Below are 14647 nucleotides of genomic sequence, written 5' to 3'. Positions count from 1 at the left end.
AAAGGCAAATTCAAGGTATTGCGTAGCCTGGTGTTTTCCTTTTTGGATTATTTAAAATTTTTTTTTTATTTTATTTTTTTTATTTTTTTTTTAATATATAACAGACAAATATTATTATAAAAGTTTATCAAAAATTTCCAAAAAAATATTGTTTAAGTTTGGAAAAATTCGCAGAAATTCAAAGTATTTAAACATGTATATATACATTTTTCAAGGCTTCCTAACGATTTTTTAAGGTTCCTATGGGAATTGAATAATATTTATGTTAAAACTGTGGTTTGGCATATAGAAATCACTTTTAAACATATAATTATTAAATCATGGGGGTAAACATGCAGTAATAAATCTTTCAAATTAAGAAAAGGTTTAGGTATAAACAAAATAACTGTTTTATTCAAATATATGTATGTACATATGAAAGCATTAGAATTCAACATCTTAAAGTTTTTCGTTCGAACAATTACAAATGAAATAATTTTATGTACAAATAAATATACATAATTATGAATTTATACCTATTTTTTTAAAGCTTCTAACCAAAAATAATATTCAAAACTGTGGATTAACATATAGAATTAAATTCTTCAAATAAAGAAAAGATTTAGGCAAAAACAAAATAATAATTTTATTCAGATATATGTATGTACATATGAATGTATTAGAATTAAGCATTTTAGAATTTTTCGCTCGAAGAATAAAAATGAAATTTTAAGTACCTACATACGTACATAAATTTTGCATGTATATTTTTTTAACAAAAAAGCTTGTATAAGTAGAAAATTCGCAAAATCTTAAGATTTCGCACCTAGTCTGGAACAAATATTCTACCCCCTTTCGAGCCTCTAACCAATGGCATATGTTGTTGTAAACCTTTCTGAATCACCCTGAATCATCCCATAATGTGGAAAGCGAAGTTTGTTCCTGTAGTTTTTCCGTTTGCATTTTAAGAATTTTAAATAATTCTGAATGAAAATATTATTATGTTTAATAAATTTTTTAAATACATTTTCGGAATTTTACTGGCCTTATAATAAATATGAATTCATTTTGTTATTTCTTAAAAAACAAATATAAAATATAGTCGTGCTTTTAAGTTTCTCTTATAGCATTGGAACTTGCTCGATATAAAGACATTAGCGATACCTCATAAGTTTGTACGGTCATGATAATGATATATGTAGTTATTTAGCTTTATTTTTTAATGATTCACTAACTGTAATGGACTGTATCAAACGATAGCTTGTTGCCTCTGGCTTGTGGCTTAACTTATTGTAACTGAACTGAACTGAGTTATTGTTTTTCGCATAGGCAATTCAAGTTAAAGCATTGCCAAATGTTGCACTGCGAATTACTTGACATTTTGCAATGTTTAAAGCGTTGGAAAGTGTAATTTACTATGTGTTGATATAAGATCAAAACATCTTATGTTTGTGTTTTGGCCAATTATGCCAATGATATTGTGATAATTGCAAAAAACCTGAACGGCATGAGAGGGTCTTTCAAAAAACTTGAAAGAACAGCTTCAACAATGGAGTTAAACATATACATGGTCGAAACAAAATATATGCTTCGAAATAATAATGCATCACGGGTACTTGAAAAAGTTTTCAAAAGAGGACCTGAAGCATATGGAAGCAGTTTTGAGGTTACTAATATTGTCAAATGGCTGTCACTAATTGGAATAATCTTGCAAAACAGAGATTAATGTCGGGCAGTACTAGGAGAAGCTATGGTTCACCCTGGACTGTATAGCTGAGATGATGATTTAAATTAAAATTAAATAGCTTTCTTACTTTAGTACAAGAATAATTATTTATAGACCATGCTTTTTTTGGCAATATTTTAAATAATTTTTCGTTATGGTACACTTTTTCCGTTTTTTTAACACAAAACCAAAAAGTTTTGTTTTCGGATATCAAATTTATCAAATTCTGTGATAAAAAGGAAAACTTACTAAAGTCGACTTAGAAAAATTATATTGTAGATTTGTAAGGAAACCGAGTGGGGCGGGAGTATCCTCACGGTTACCGCAGCCATTTGTGACTTATTGTACCTGGCCTGTGAAAAAATTCGCAATAGCGCGAACCCAGCTCCTGCTCATCTCCAAAAACTCCGCAGTGAACTTTCCCGAGCACATTGGAAGAAACACCTTCGCTTGACGGCACCTTTTCGTGTCCCGCCAATATAGGCGGGGCAGGCGAGCCCAGCCCAACGGCGGAAGAAGGCAGGCAGAAAGCCCCACAGAAAGGCAACGGCTGCATTTAGTCAACCCATACCCCACCCCCTGTCATGTTCTTCAATTTTTGAAAGATCTCCTGCTATTATATTTATTACTATATTTCTTTGATATGTTTAAATTTTTAAGAGTAGCAAAGTACACCAAAAATGTGAGAAATTAAAATAAAAAAATTATTTAATTAAATTCATATTTAGTAGACCTCTACCAGGTCTTCATAGGTCTGAGGAGGACTCTACTTGAGGAATCACTGGTATATAATAGTATTTATAGAAACTAGTATTTGTCTAAGTAAAAGTATTAGTATTTTTTCTTCGGTAGAAATCAAATTTATCTTTTCTTTACTTAGTTATTTATATGTTCATATAATATGATACAAAGTATAGGTTTTAAGTTTATCGTTTTTGACATTTTGAATTATTATTTAGTACACATTTTATCATTATATTTAATTCACATATTATATTAATACACATTGAGACTCAATTTGCTAAAATAAGAATGTGCGTGCATTATTAATTAATTAAATTAAGAACGGAAAATTAATAACATTAGATAAGGAAATAAGGCGTTGGCTCGCAAAATAAAAAAAATTACATTTACGTACCTGCAGTACACAACCAATAAGTAATGATTTGAAATGAACATGAAATTAAATTTCAAAACGAAAAATACAAAGTTTTTGAATCTGTCCACGCCTTGTTGTTTTGCTCTATCAACTGTACAATGTGCCTGCATTATTATGTTGAGTACGAATATACTAATGCTTTGCAAGAATACATAAACGTACATATACACGACATATACACCTTGCGTTTTATATACACTTAACATGTTAACTAACATTTTAAAAATTATAATATTCTACTTTGCAAGGATTATTTTGATTTACATAAAAAAAATGGCAATTGGGGACGACAGATAAACATGTTGTTGCCTAAAAATGGGGCTTATTCAGTAAAAATTATAGTAAAGTTATTATTGTACAGCAAACCAGTTCATACAAATGATTTATCTCTATAATAAAGCTTTTGCAACTTTTATAATAAATTAGTGGTGTGTGTTTGCATTGCAAACATTGCAAGTATTATGTCTATAGCTTTGAAGATAAGTTCCTTTCTGCAGGGTTTTCAAAACCACCTATTCGTAAAAGTTTAATCTTATAAAAATGTATTTTTATTGCTTTAAATATTAAATAACTTCAAAAACAAAATAGCAATATACATAAAGATATGCTTGTTTTCCTAATAAATAATAAGATAAAATTTAAAATAAGAAAAACTTTTAAAAATAATTACAAAAAAGTACATATTAAATAAATCGTTTACATATATAGCATATAGTAAATAAAAAGATATTAAATAAATCGCTTTATTCAAGATATAATATTTTTGAGTAATTTTTAGAATTAACCCTAATTTGAGGAGTTAACTTTTCTCTTACAAAATTTGGTATGAACCTCGCTTTGATTCACGTCGCTTAAAATAGTAAATTATCCTTGAAAATAAGCACTTTAAACGCATTAAATAATACGCTACTAATCAGAACCCATGTACACGTGTATTTGGATTCTATAATGCATACAAATAAAATGCGTGAGTGTATAATTGGGTAATACAAATAAAATTTTGGGGTAACGCATATACGATTTCTATGAAAAAGTTCCCAGATTCGAACCCTGAAAAGTGCAAAGTGTCTGATAAACTCCTTTTTATACCGAGCACTTCGTAAATGGTATATTCACTTTGGTATAGAGTTTGTAACCACTTGAAGGAGTCATCTCCGGTATGGACATATATATATATTCTTGCTCAGCGTAAAATTCTTGATTTAGTCATGTCCGTCCGTCTGCCCGATCGCACGATAACTCAAAAACGAATAAAGCAATCGGCACCAAACTTTTTTAAACAAAATTAATCTAAAATATTCAAAAAAATAATAGAGTTTGATTCATGAAACTTGGCAGTTGTGTGTCCAATTATAGTCCAGACATATCCATGCAGTTTCTATAGAGTGGTTTGTCAGGTTCGAATGCTTGGTATATAACAATGAGAGCTAATTCTAAATATTTTAAGAACAAATTTTAAACTCAGATTGCTAACGTGCAGGGTATAATTCGGTCGGTTTATACCAACTGAAACGTTTTTACTTGTTATTGATCATTTTATTTATTTTTTTTTATTTAAAATGAAAACACAAAGATTCTACTGTCAAAAATCAATGTCAACGAGTTTCTGCCCGTAAATGTCTTTTTAAAAACACCCTATTATAAAGTTTAATATAATAGAATAAGATTATCTTATTAAATTTTGTCTTTAAAATATATTATCAAGAAGTGCCCTAGAAGTAGCTACATATTATATAAAATGTATAAAAGGATTTTTGTAGAGTTGTACAAAATATTATACTGTGTGGGTACTGCGTAGTTTGATTACCAGAAGGTTATTAGATCTATGCTTGCCTAATTATTGTTACAAAAGTTAAGGAAAAATTCGCATAAATTTTAGCATATATGTACATAAAAAAACATGTATGTACACTTTTTAGCACTTCTCCAAAAAATTTTTGAAAAAAGTGCTTTTTAGTTTTTGAACATGTTTACAAACCTTCTACAGCCTTGAAGATAGAAAGCTGAAATTTAATATGTACATAGATCTTTACTATGAACTTATTTCCACAGAAGAAAAATTTCGCCTATCTACCGCCCTCTAGAAGTTATACCCCCCCAAAAGCCTAAAAATTCCATATTTTAACTTCTTGTTGCAGTGAAACCATAAGCACTTTTCAAATTTTGGAAACGCAGTAGGGCAACGGCTTGCTTCCCTAATGCAGCGTACTACAGTTAAACTTTAAAAAAACAACATTGCAGTTCAAATTTACCGTTATCTTGAATCCGCTTTTCACAAGTTTTTGATAGACCCCCGGTTGTAGGAGCCTTTTAGACACTAATAAATGGTTTATTTCGTTAAAAGAAAATTTTATCACCTCTTGAAATTTGTTATATTACGCCTTATGTTTCTGAAACCGCAAGCTTTTTCAAATTTCTATAAACGCAAAAAGTTAACGGTAAATTCCATGACATTAAAAAATATAATTATTTTTCTTTACTCACGCATTTAACTATTAAAATCGAGCATTATGTTAAGCCCTCTTTAAATTAATTTTTGTTTTATTTAAAAGACTTCATAAATAGTTCATCCTAAATGTATGTAATCCTAGAAATAGTTTGGTTTATGAATGAAAATAATTTTATTATTGTGGTAGGTATACGTAGACTGTATTTAAAAGCAGTATTTTCACTTGTTGAATGGAAAAGTGATACAATACAAACTATTGATTTGACCCAACTTTATTTCTTAAAGCCTTCTTAACGATAAATTTAAAAATTATTATAAATTTATAAAATTAAAATATTAATTTTGACATTTAAGAATTTTTCGTTCGAATAATAAAAAATGAAATTTCAAGCCTTATAATAATAATAATAATAATAATAATAATAATAATAATAATAGTAATAATAATAATAATAATAATAATAATAATAATAATAGTAATAATAATAATAACAATAATAATAGTAATAAAAATAATAATAATAATAATAATAATAATAATAATAATATTTATAATAATAATAATAATAATAATTATATTAACAATAATTTTTTTTTTTTTCTTTTACGAGAGGGATGGAAATCCTTTATGGAGATTATGGAGCCCGTCCTCCAAAATACTGTGAGACTCTCATCCAAGCCACAGGGCTACTCACAAGAATCCACCCGACTCTGTGTCACGATGCTCCCAACCCGGAACCGCTCTTCGCATTACTTCAGGTTGGGACATCCCCCTCCTTGAGTTCCCAATTTTATATCTTCCTTGTTGTTTACATGTCAATAATTCTAATGTCGATGTTCAATTCAGTCTTCATTCCTCTCTGCATCATCTACGTAATGTACATCCTTTTTCCTCCTTAGTAACATTTCTATAAGTTTTGCTACCGCGCTCCACTTGTCTTCACTCTCGATCATCTTCACAACGACGTTTTCGGGTGTTATCTCACCATCACAGTCTAATATAAGCCTATTTTCTGCAACCATTATATCACACTCGAAAAATATGCGATACGCGGTGTCCTCCGCCGCACGGCAAAATTTACATTCCAGGCATGCCACCCGTCCCATCTTAAATAAATAAGCACGAAAATAACCGTAACCCGACAGAAATTACGTCACGTAGTAATTTACCTCTCCATGTATCCGCTGAATCCATCGTTGCAGATCGGGTATAAGCCATGTTGTCCGTCTGCCTCCTACATCTCCTCTCCAGCGTTCCGCCCATGCCTGTATCGTTCGATGTTTTTCCACTACAGCCGCCTGTTCTCTTCCAATTTGACGATTCCACTAGTATATATTTTTCCTTTCTATTGCCAGCAAATCTATCGGAATCATTCCCGCAATTACGCAAAACCGCCGCCTCCGAAACCGTTCGAAAGGAGCACACGACCCGGAGAGCTCCCATGCGTTGTACCGCTGCTATTCGCTTTCGATATCTTTCATATAACAACACATATTGCGCCGCTGACATGATAAGTCTCATTTTATGTGGATTTGGTCCGCCAAAATTTGCTATCAGCATGCTGAGCCGGTTGATAGTATTCGCTGCTTTCTCTGAAACACTTTGAATTTGTTGCCAAAAGTTAAGTCTTGTATCCAGTATAACTCCCAAATATTTAGCTGCCGACTTTGCCTCCACGATGTCCAACACGACCTGCATCGGTACTATAGTCCGCATCCTATTATCTCTGTTTTGGCCGTAGCTAACTCCAAGCCGTGTTGTCGCATCCATGTGTTTACTATCCTCATTGTTTGTTGTAGCCTAATTTCTGCCTCTTCTGTTGTGCGTGTCATGATAATCGCTGCGATGTCGTCCGCATATCCAACCAGTTGAGTATTGCTTGGCATCTCCGACTGCAGTAGGCTGTCATACATAATGTTCCACAAGTCCGGCCCCAATATAGAACCCTGCGCAGCACCCGACGTTATCTGTCTAAATTTTGTACCACCATTGATTGAGTATTGCATTCTACGGTCACTAAGGTAATCCTCCAGTATTCGCCGCAAATACGCCGGAACTCGAAATCTTCCTCGCAACTGTTGTAAGATGTCCTCCTATCTCGCCGAGTTAAAAGCTTTCCCGATTCGGCGGCTCTGATTGCATCCACCACCACTTTTATTGCGTCCATCGTTGACCTTCCTTTCCTGAAACCATACTGCATGTCTGCCAGTCCTCCCGCTGCTTCTATGGCCGCCTGCAGCCTCTTCTTCAATAATTTTTCTAGCAGTTTTCCGGCCCTGTCAAGTATGCACAAGGGTCTGTAGGACGCCGCCAACAGCGGATTGCTCCCTCCCTTATCTAACAATAAAAGGCGCGCGTGCTTCCAGCGCTTACAGAATACGCCTTCTTCCAGACAGGTATTATATCCCTCCAGTAGTATCTGCGGGCACGTATTTACAAACTCCTTGATGACCTCTCCTTGTATTCCATCTGGTCCCGGGGCCTTCCCGTTTTTGATTGTACTGGCCGCCTCCTTTAATTCCTCCAGGGTGAATTTAGGAACATCCTCTTCAGCTACTGTTGTTTGGGTCATCGTCCCGATTTGATGCGTAGGGAAAAGAGCGTCCACAATCTCTTCCAACTTGTTACTCTCAAGATATTCCGTATTCGTTGGAGACCCGATCCTCTTCATTACAATCTTATATCCGAGTCCCCAGGGATCCTCATCCACATCCTTGCAAAGGTCTCTCCAGCATTTTGTCTTGCTTTTGCCAATGGAAATTCTAAACGTCTTCCTTGCAGTTCGGTACTCCATGAACGCCTTTGCCGCTTCTGGTTCATTCCTTTTTCGTTATGAAGCTCGCCGCAGTCGTATGCACTCTTTTCTAAGATCCGAAATCTATGGCGTCCACCAGTACACCGGGCGTCTTACTCGATTAATTCTTTTCTTTGACATAGCCTCATCACTCGCCGCTTTTATGGCCTCCATCGTGTCTTCTGCAATCTTTTCCTCTATTGCGCGTCCTGTATCTTCAATCTGAGTTTCCTTCATTCTGTTAAATCTGACTTGTAACGTCTCTGCTAATCTGACCTTATTTAATTTGGTAACGTTCCATCCATGCACTTCTCTTTTGCGACTGCTTCTTGGTACTGCCCCTATGCTGAAAGTAATGTATTGGTGGTCACTACCCGTGAAGTCCTCTATAACTCTCCATTCGTTTATTATGTTAGCAAAATTTTCAGTTGCAAACGATATATCGGGTATGGTTCCAGTGTAGCCGTGATGTCGAAATGTTGATGTGTTGCTTCTATTTAAAACTACCAGTCCTTGCTTCGATGCCATCTCCATTATGAGTTTGCCTCTTCTGTTCGGAACCGACATGCCCCACTCAACCGCCCTAGCGTTAAAACCTCCTGCAACTATCTTTTGACCCATCATTCCATTTATGGCATCCTCCAGTGCCTCCACGCTTCTTCCATTGGCTGGTTCGGGGTGAAGCAACAGCTGAATTAAAAACTAAACCGCGACTTCTGATCCATACATCCGTGACCCATATCGCAGCGGTGCCAGTCGAATCAGAGTACCAGTCCTGGTGATCTCTGTTCCTGTATTGTTCACTTATTAGTGCCACATCCGCCCTCTTCTCGATTTTTAGTTGGGTGAGGAGGTCGTTGGCCATTCTGCTCCTATTCGTATTACCTTGTAGTACTCTAATCATCGCGACGTTTTTTTAACTTTCTCTAGTGACACCCTAAAAGCATTACATCTACCCGTCCCCGATATATGGTCCGCATCTACTTGCTTCATTTTGGTACACAGCATGCATACCGGATTTTCCTGGCATTCCTTAAGGCATTCCTTAACTTTGTGGCCCCTACGTCCACATCTATAACAGAGGTCCGCCCGATCGACTCCGTTGCAATTGCTGCTTATATGGCCATAACCAAGACACCTGTAGCATCGCTTCACCTCTGCCCTTTCCCTTACCCTGCAGTTTATCCGTCCTATTTTCACTCTACCCGTTCTAATAATTTCCCTAGCGTATTTGGCCTCCATTTCTATTATTGCCAACCTCTGCTCCCTTGTTAGAGTCAGCTTGTACTCCGGCTCCAGCCCAAGAGCGTCCTTCAGCGCGGCCCTTACCACTCCTTCCGTTGTACAACAATCGAGGTCTCTTATTTCCAATGGAACAGTCGGAGTCAAGCCCTTTACTACGGCACAGCACATTCTGTAAGCTCGTAACAAAGTCCCGCTTATCTTCATTTGACATCTCCACAAGTACATCCCCCCCTTTGGGTTCTTCGGACGCCACTGATGACTGCTTGTGACGCTCCAGGATCCACATTGCTCCTAATATCCTTTAATATTTCCGCATATGATTTCCTTGCCCGGGTCTAATTAACAATGCCTCTGACCCGGTTTAGGCCGTCCATTGCCCTTGCGCTTTCTCGAAGAATCCCTTTGTTTTTCTTCTTCGATTTGCCGGTGAAGCCAGCCCGGCCCGGAACGCCCCTCATTTTCTTCACGCACCAACACGCTCCCGGGCTTTCCTTGCCTCCTCGAAACCAATTGCCATTCTTTTTTAGAGGCCCCCCGTAGCCTCTTCTGAGCCGACTGTGGCTCGGGGCGTAGCTGGACTCGGGCTCCGGCGGCACGATCCTGGGTGTTCGCGCGATTTCCTCTCTTCTCCCTATAATTTCGATTCTTCGCGACCTACATTGTTGCATCTTCTCATTTGCCCCTTCGAGCTTCACGAGTCCGTCCTTGATACTCATGCTCACGTTTTTTTGTACTGTGGCTGCCTTAAGCATCATTCCGATGACATTCTGCATGACCGTGACCTGATCGTTCTTCCTCTCTTCTAGCCGGGCAGCCTGGTCCACCTCTCTTTAAAAGATCCGCCTCTTTCTCTTTACTTAGATTCTTTTCTATAACATTACCTGTTTGCTCTGGTGACCAGGCTAGCAGTCTACTACGCCTGAAAGGATCTGTTTTCGGTGTTCCATCCACCATAATAACCTCCATATTTTGCTTGTTGAGGTACGTCGTTGTCCTTTGGCCTAGTGCTGTTACATTCTGCTTCCTCGACATTGCCGTTCTATCTTGGGTATCCTGTTACCTGTTTGCTGTTGCCGTTGATATCTGCTGCGTTGATTTATTCATAAAATGCAATAACTAATCCCCCAAAAAATCCGTGGGATCGGTCTCCGAAGAGAGTAGATTCTCCAGCAGAACTGGATTACAACCTGGGGTAATAATATATTTTGTTTTATTCATTGCGTAAGGTTTGAAGTTTGAGCTCTTTGTTGTGAAGCCGCTCCTCTCCGTCTAATAATACGGCCGCCCCTATTGGGTACAGACGCCGACCAAGTCGACGCTCATTATGACTACAGACGCGCTTGGAGTTTTAAGCGCCAGCGATTCGCAATATAATAATAATCCTCCGATAATAATAATAATAATAATAATAATAATAATAATAATAATAATAATAATAATAATAACAATAATAATAATAATAATAATAATAATAATAATAATAATAATAATAATAATAATAATAATAATAATAATAATAATAATAATAATAATAATAATAATAATAATAATAATAATAATAATAATAATAATAATAATAATAATAATAATAATAATAATAATAATAATAATAATAATAATAATAATAATAATAATAATAATAATAATAATAATAATAATAATAATAATAATAATAATAATAATAATAATAATAATAATAATAATAATAATAATAATAATAATAATAATAATAATAATAATAATAATAATAATAATAATAATAATAATAATAATAATAATAATAATAATAATAATAATAATAATAATAATAATAATAATAATAATAATAATAATAATAATAATAATAATAATAATAATAATAATAATAATAATAATAATAATAATAATAATAATAATAATAATAATAATAATAATAATAATAATAATAATAATAATAATAATAATAATAATAATAATAATAATAATAATAATAATAATAATAATAATAATAATAATAATAATAATAATAATAATAATAATAATAATAATAATAATAATAATAATAATAATAATAATAATAATAATAATAATAATAATAATAATAATAATAATAATAATAATAATAATAATAATAATAATAATAATAATAATAATAATAATATAATAATAATAATAATAATAATAATAATAATAATAATAATAATAATAATAATAATAATAATAATAATAATAATAATAATAATAATAATAATAATAATAATAATAATAATAATAATAATAATAATAATAATAATAATAATAATAATAATAATAATAATAATAATAATAATAATAATAATAATAATAATAATAATAATAATAATAATAATAATAATAATAATAATAATAATAATAATAATAATAATAATAATAATAATAATAATAATAATAATAATAATAATAATAATAATAATAATAATAATAATAATAATAATAATAATAATAATAATAATAATAATAATAATAATAATAATAATAATAATAATAATAATAATAATAATAATAATAATAATAATAATATAATAATAATAATAATAATAATAATAATAATAATAATAATAATAATAATAATAATAATAATAATAATAATAATAATAATAATAATAATAATAATAATAATAATAATAATAATAATAATAATAATAATAATAATAATAATAATAATAATAATAATAATAATAATAATAATAATAATAATAATAATAATAATAATAATAATAATAATAATAATAATAATAATAATAATAATAATAATAATAATAATAATAATAATAATAATAATAATAATAATAATAATAATAATAATAATAATAATAATAATAATAATAATAATAATAATAATAATAATAATAATAATAATAATAATAATAATAATAATAATAATAATAATAATAATAATAATAATAATAATAATAATAATAATAATAATAATAATAATAATAATAATAATAATAATAATAATAATAATAATAATAATAATAATAATAATAATAATAATAATAATAATAATAATAATAATAATAATAATAATAATAATAATAATAATAATAATAATAATAATAATATAATAATAATAATAATAATAATAATAATAATAATAATAATAATAATAATAATAATAATAATAATAATAATAATAATAATAATAATAATAATAATAATAATAATAATAATAATAATAATAATAATAATAATAATAATAATAATAATAATAATAATAATAATAATAATAATAATAATAATAATAATAATAATAATAATAATAATAATAATAATAATAATAATAATAATAATAATAATAATAATAATAATAATAATAATAATAATAATAATAATAATAATAATAATAATAATAATAATAATAATAATAATAATAATAATAATAATAATAATAATAATAATAATAATAATAATAATAATAATAATAATAATAATAATAATAATAATAATAATAATAATAATAATAATAATAATAATAATAATAATAATAATAATAATAATAATAATAATAATAATAATAATAATAATAATAATAATAATAATAATAATAATAATAATAATAATAATAATAATAATAATAATAATAATAATAATAATAATAATAATAATAATAATAATAATAATAATAATAATAATAATAATAATAATAATAATAATAATAATAATAATAATAATAATAATAATAATAATAATAATAATAATAATAATAATAATAATAATAATAATAATAATAATAATAATAATAATAATAATAATAATAATAATAATAATAATAATAATAATAATAATAATAATAATAATAATAATAATAATAATAATAATAATAATAATAATAATAATAATAATAATAATAATAATAATAATAATAATAATAATAATAATAATAATAATAATAATAATAATAATAATAATAATAATAATAATAATAATAATAATAATAATAATAATAATAATAATAATAATAATAATAATAATAATAATAATAATAATAATAATAATAATAATAATAATAATAATAATAATAATAATAATAATAATAATAATAATAATAATAATAATAATAATAATAATAATAATATAATAATAATAATAATAATAATAATAATAATAATAATATAATAATAATAATAATAATAATAATAATAATAATAATAATAATAATAATAATAATAATAATAATAATAATAATAATAATAATAATAATAATAATAATAATAATAATAATAATAATAATAATAATAATAATAATAATAATAATAATAATAATAATAATAATAATAATAATAATAATAATAATAATAATAATAATAATAATAATAATAATAATAATAATAATAATAATAATAATAATAATAATAATAATAATAATAATAATAATAATAATAATAATAATAATAATAATAATAATAATAATAATAATAATAATAATAATAATAATAATAATAATAATAATAATAATAATAATAATAATAATAATAATAATAATAATAATAATAATAATAATAATAATAATAATAATAATAATAATAATAATAATAATAATAATAATAATAATAATAATAATAATAATAATAATAATAATAATAATAATAATAATAATAATAATAATAATAATAATAATAATAATAATAATAATAATAATAATAATAATAATAATAATAATAATAATAATAATAATAATAATAATAATAATAATAATAATAATAATAATAATAATAATAATAATAATAATAATAATAATAATAATAATAATAATAATAATAATAATAATAATAATAATAATAATAATAATAATAATAATAATAATAATAATAATAATAATAATAATAATAATAATAATAATAATAATAATAATAATAATAATAATAATAATAATAATAATAATAATAATAATAATAATAATAATAATAATAATAATAATAATAATAATAATAATAATAATAATAATAATAATAATAATAATAATAATAATAATAATAATAATAATAATAATAATAATAATAATAATAATAATAATAATAATAATAATAATAATAATAATAATAATAATAATAATAATAATAATAATAATAATAATAATAATAATAATAATAATAATAATAATAATAATAATAATAATAATAATAATAATAATAATAATAATAATAATAATAATAATAATAATAATAATAATAATAATAATAATAATAATAATAATAATAATAATAATAATAATAATAATAATAATAATAATAATAATAATAATAATAATAATAATTAATATTATTAATTAATTA

The sequence above is a fragment of the Condylostylus longicornis genome, unplaced genomic scaffold (assembly GCF_029603195.1).
Source record: "Condylostylus longicornis isolate FDR11 unplaced genomic scaffold, ASM2960319v2 ptg000170l, whole genome shotgun sequence".
Taxonomy (NCBI): domain Eukaryota; kingdom Metazoa; phylum Arthropoda; class Insecta; order Diptera; family Dolichopodidae; genus Condylostylus; species Condylostylus longicornis.
The sequence above is the reverse complement of the archived record's forward strand: the minus strand, read 5'-3'. Positions refer to the sequence as shown.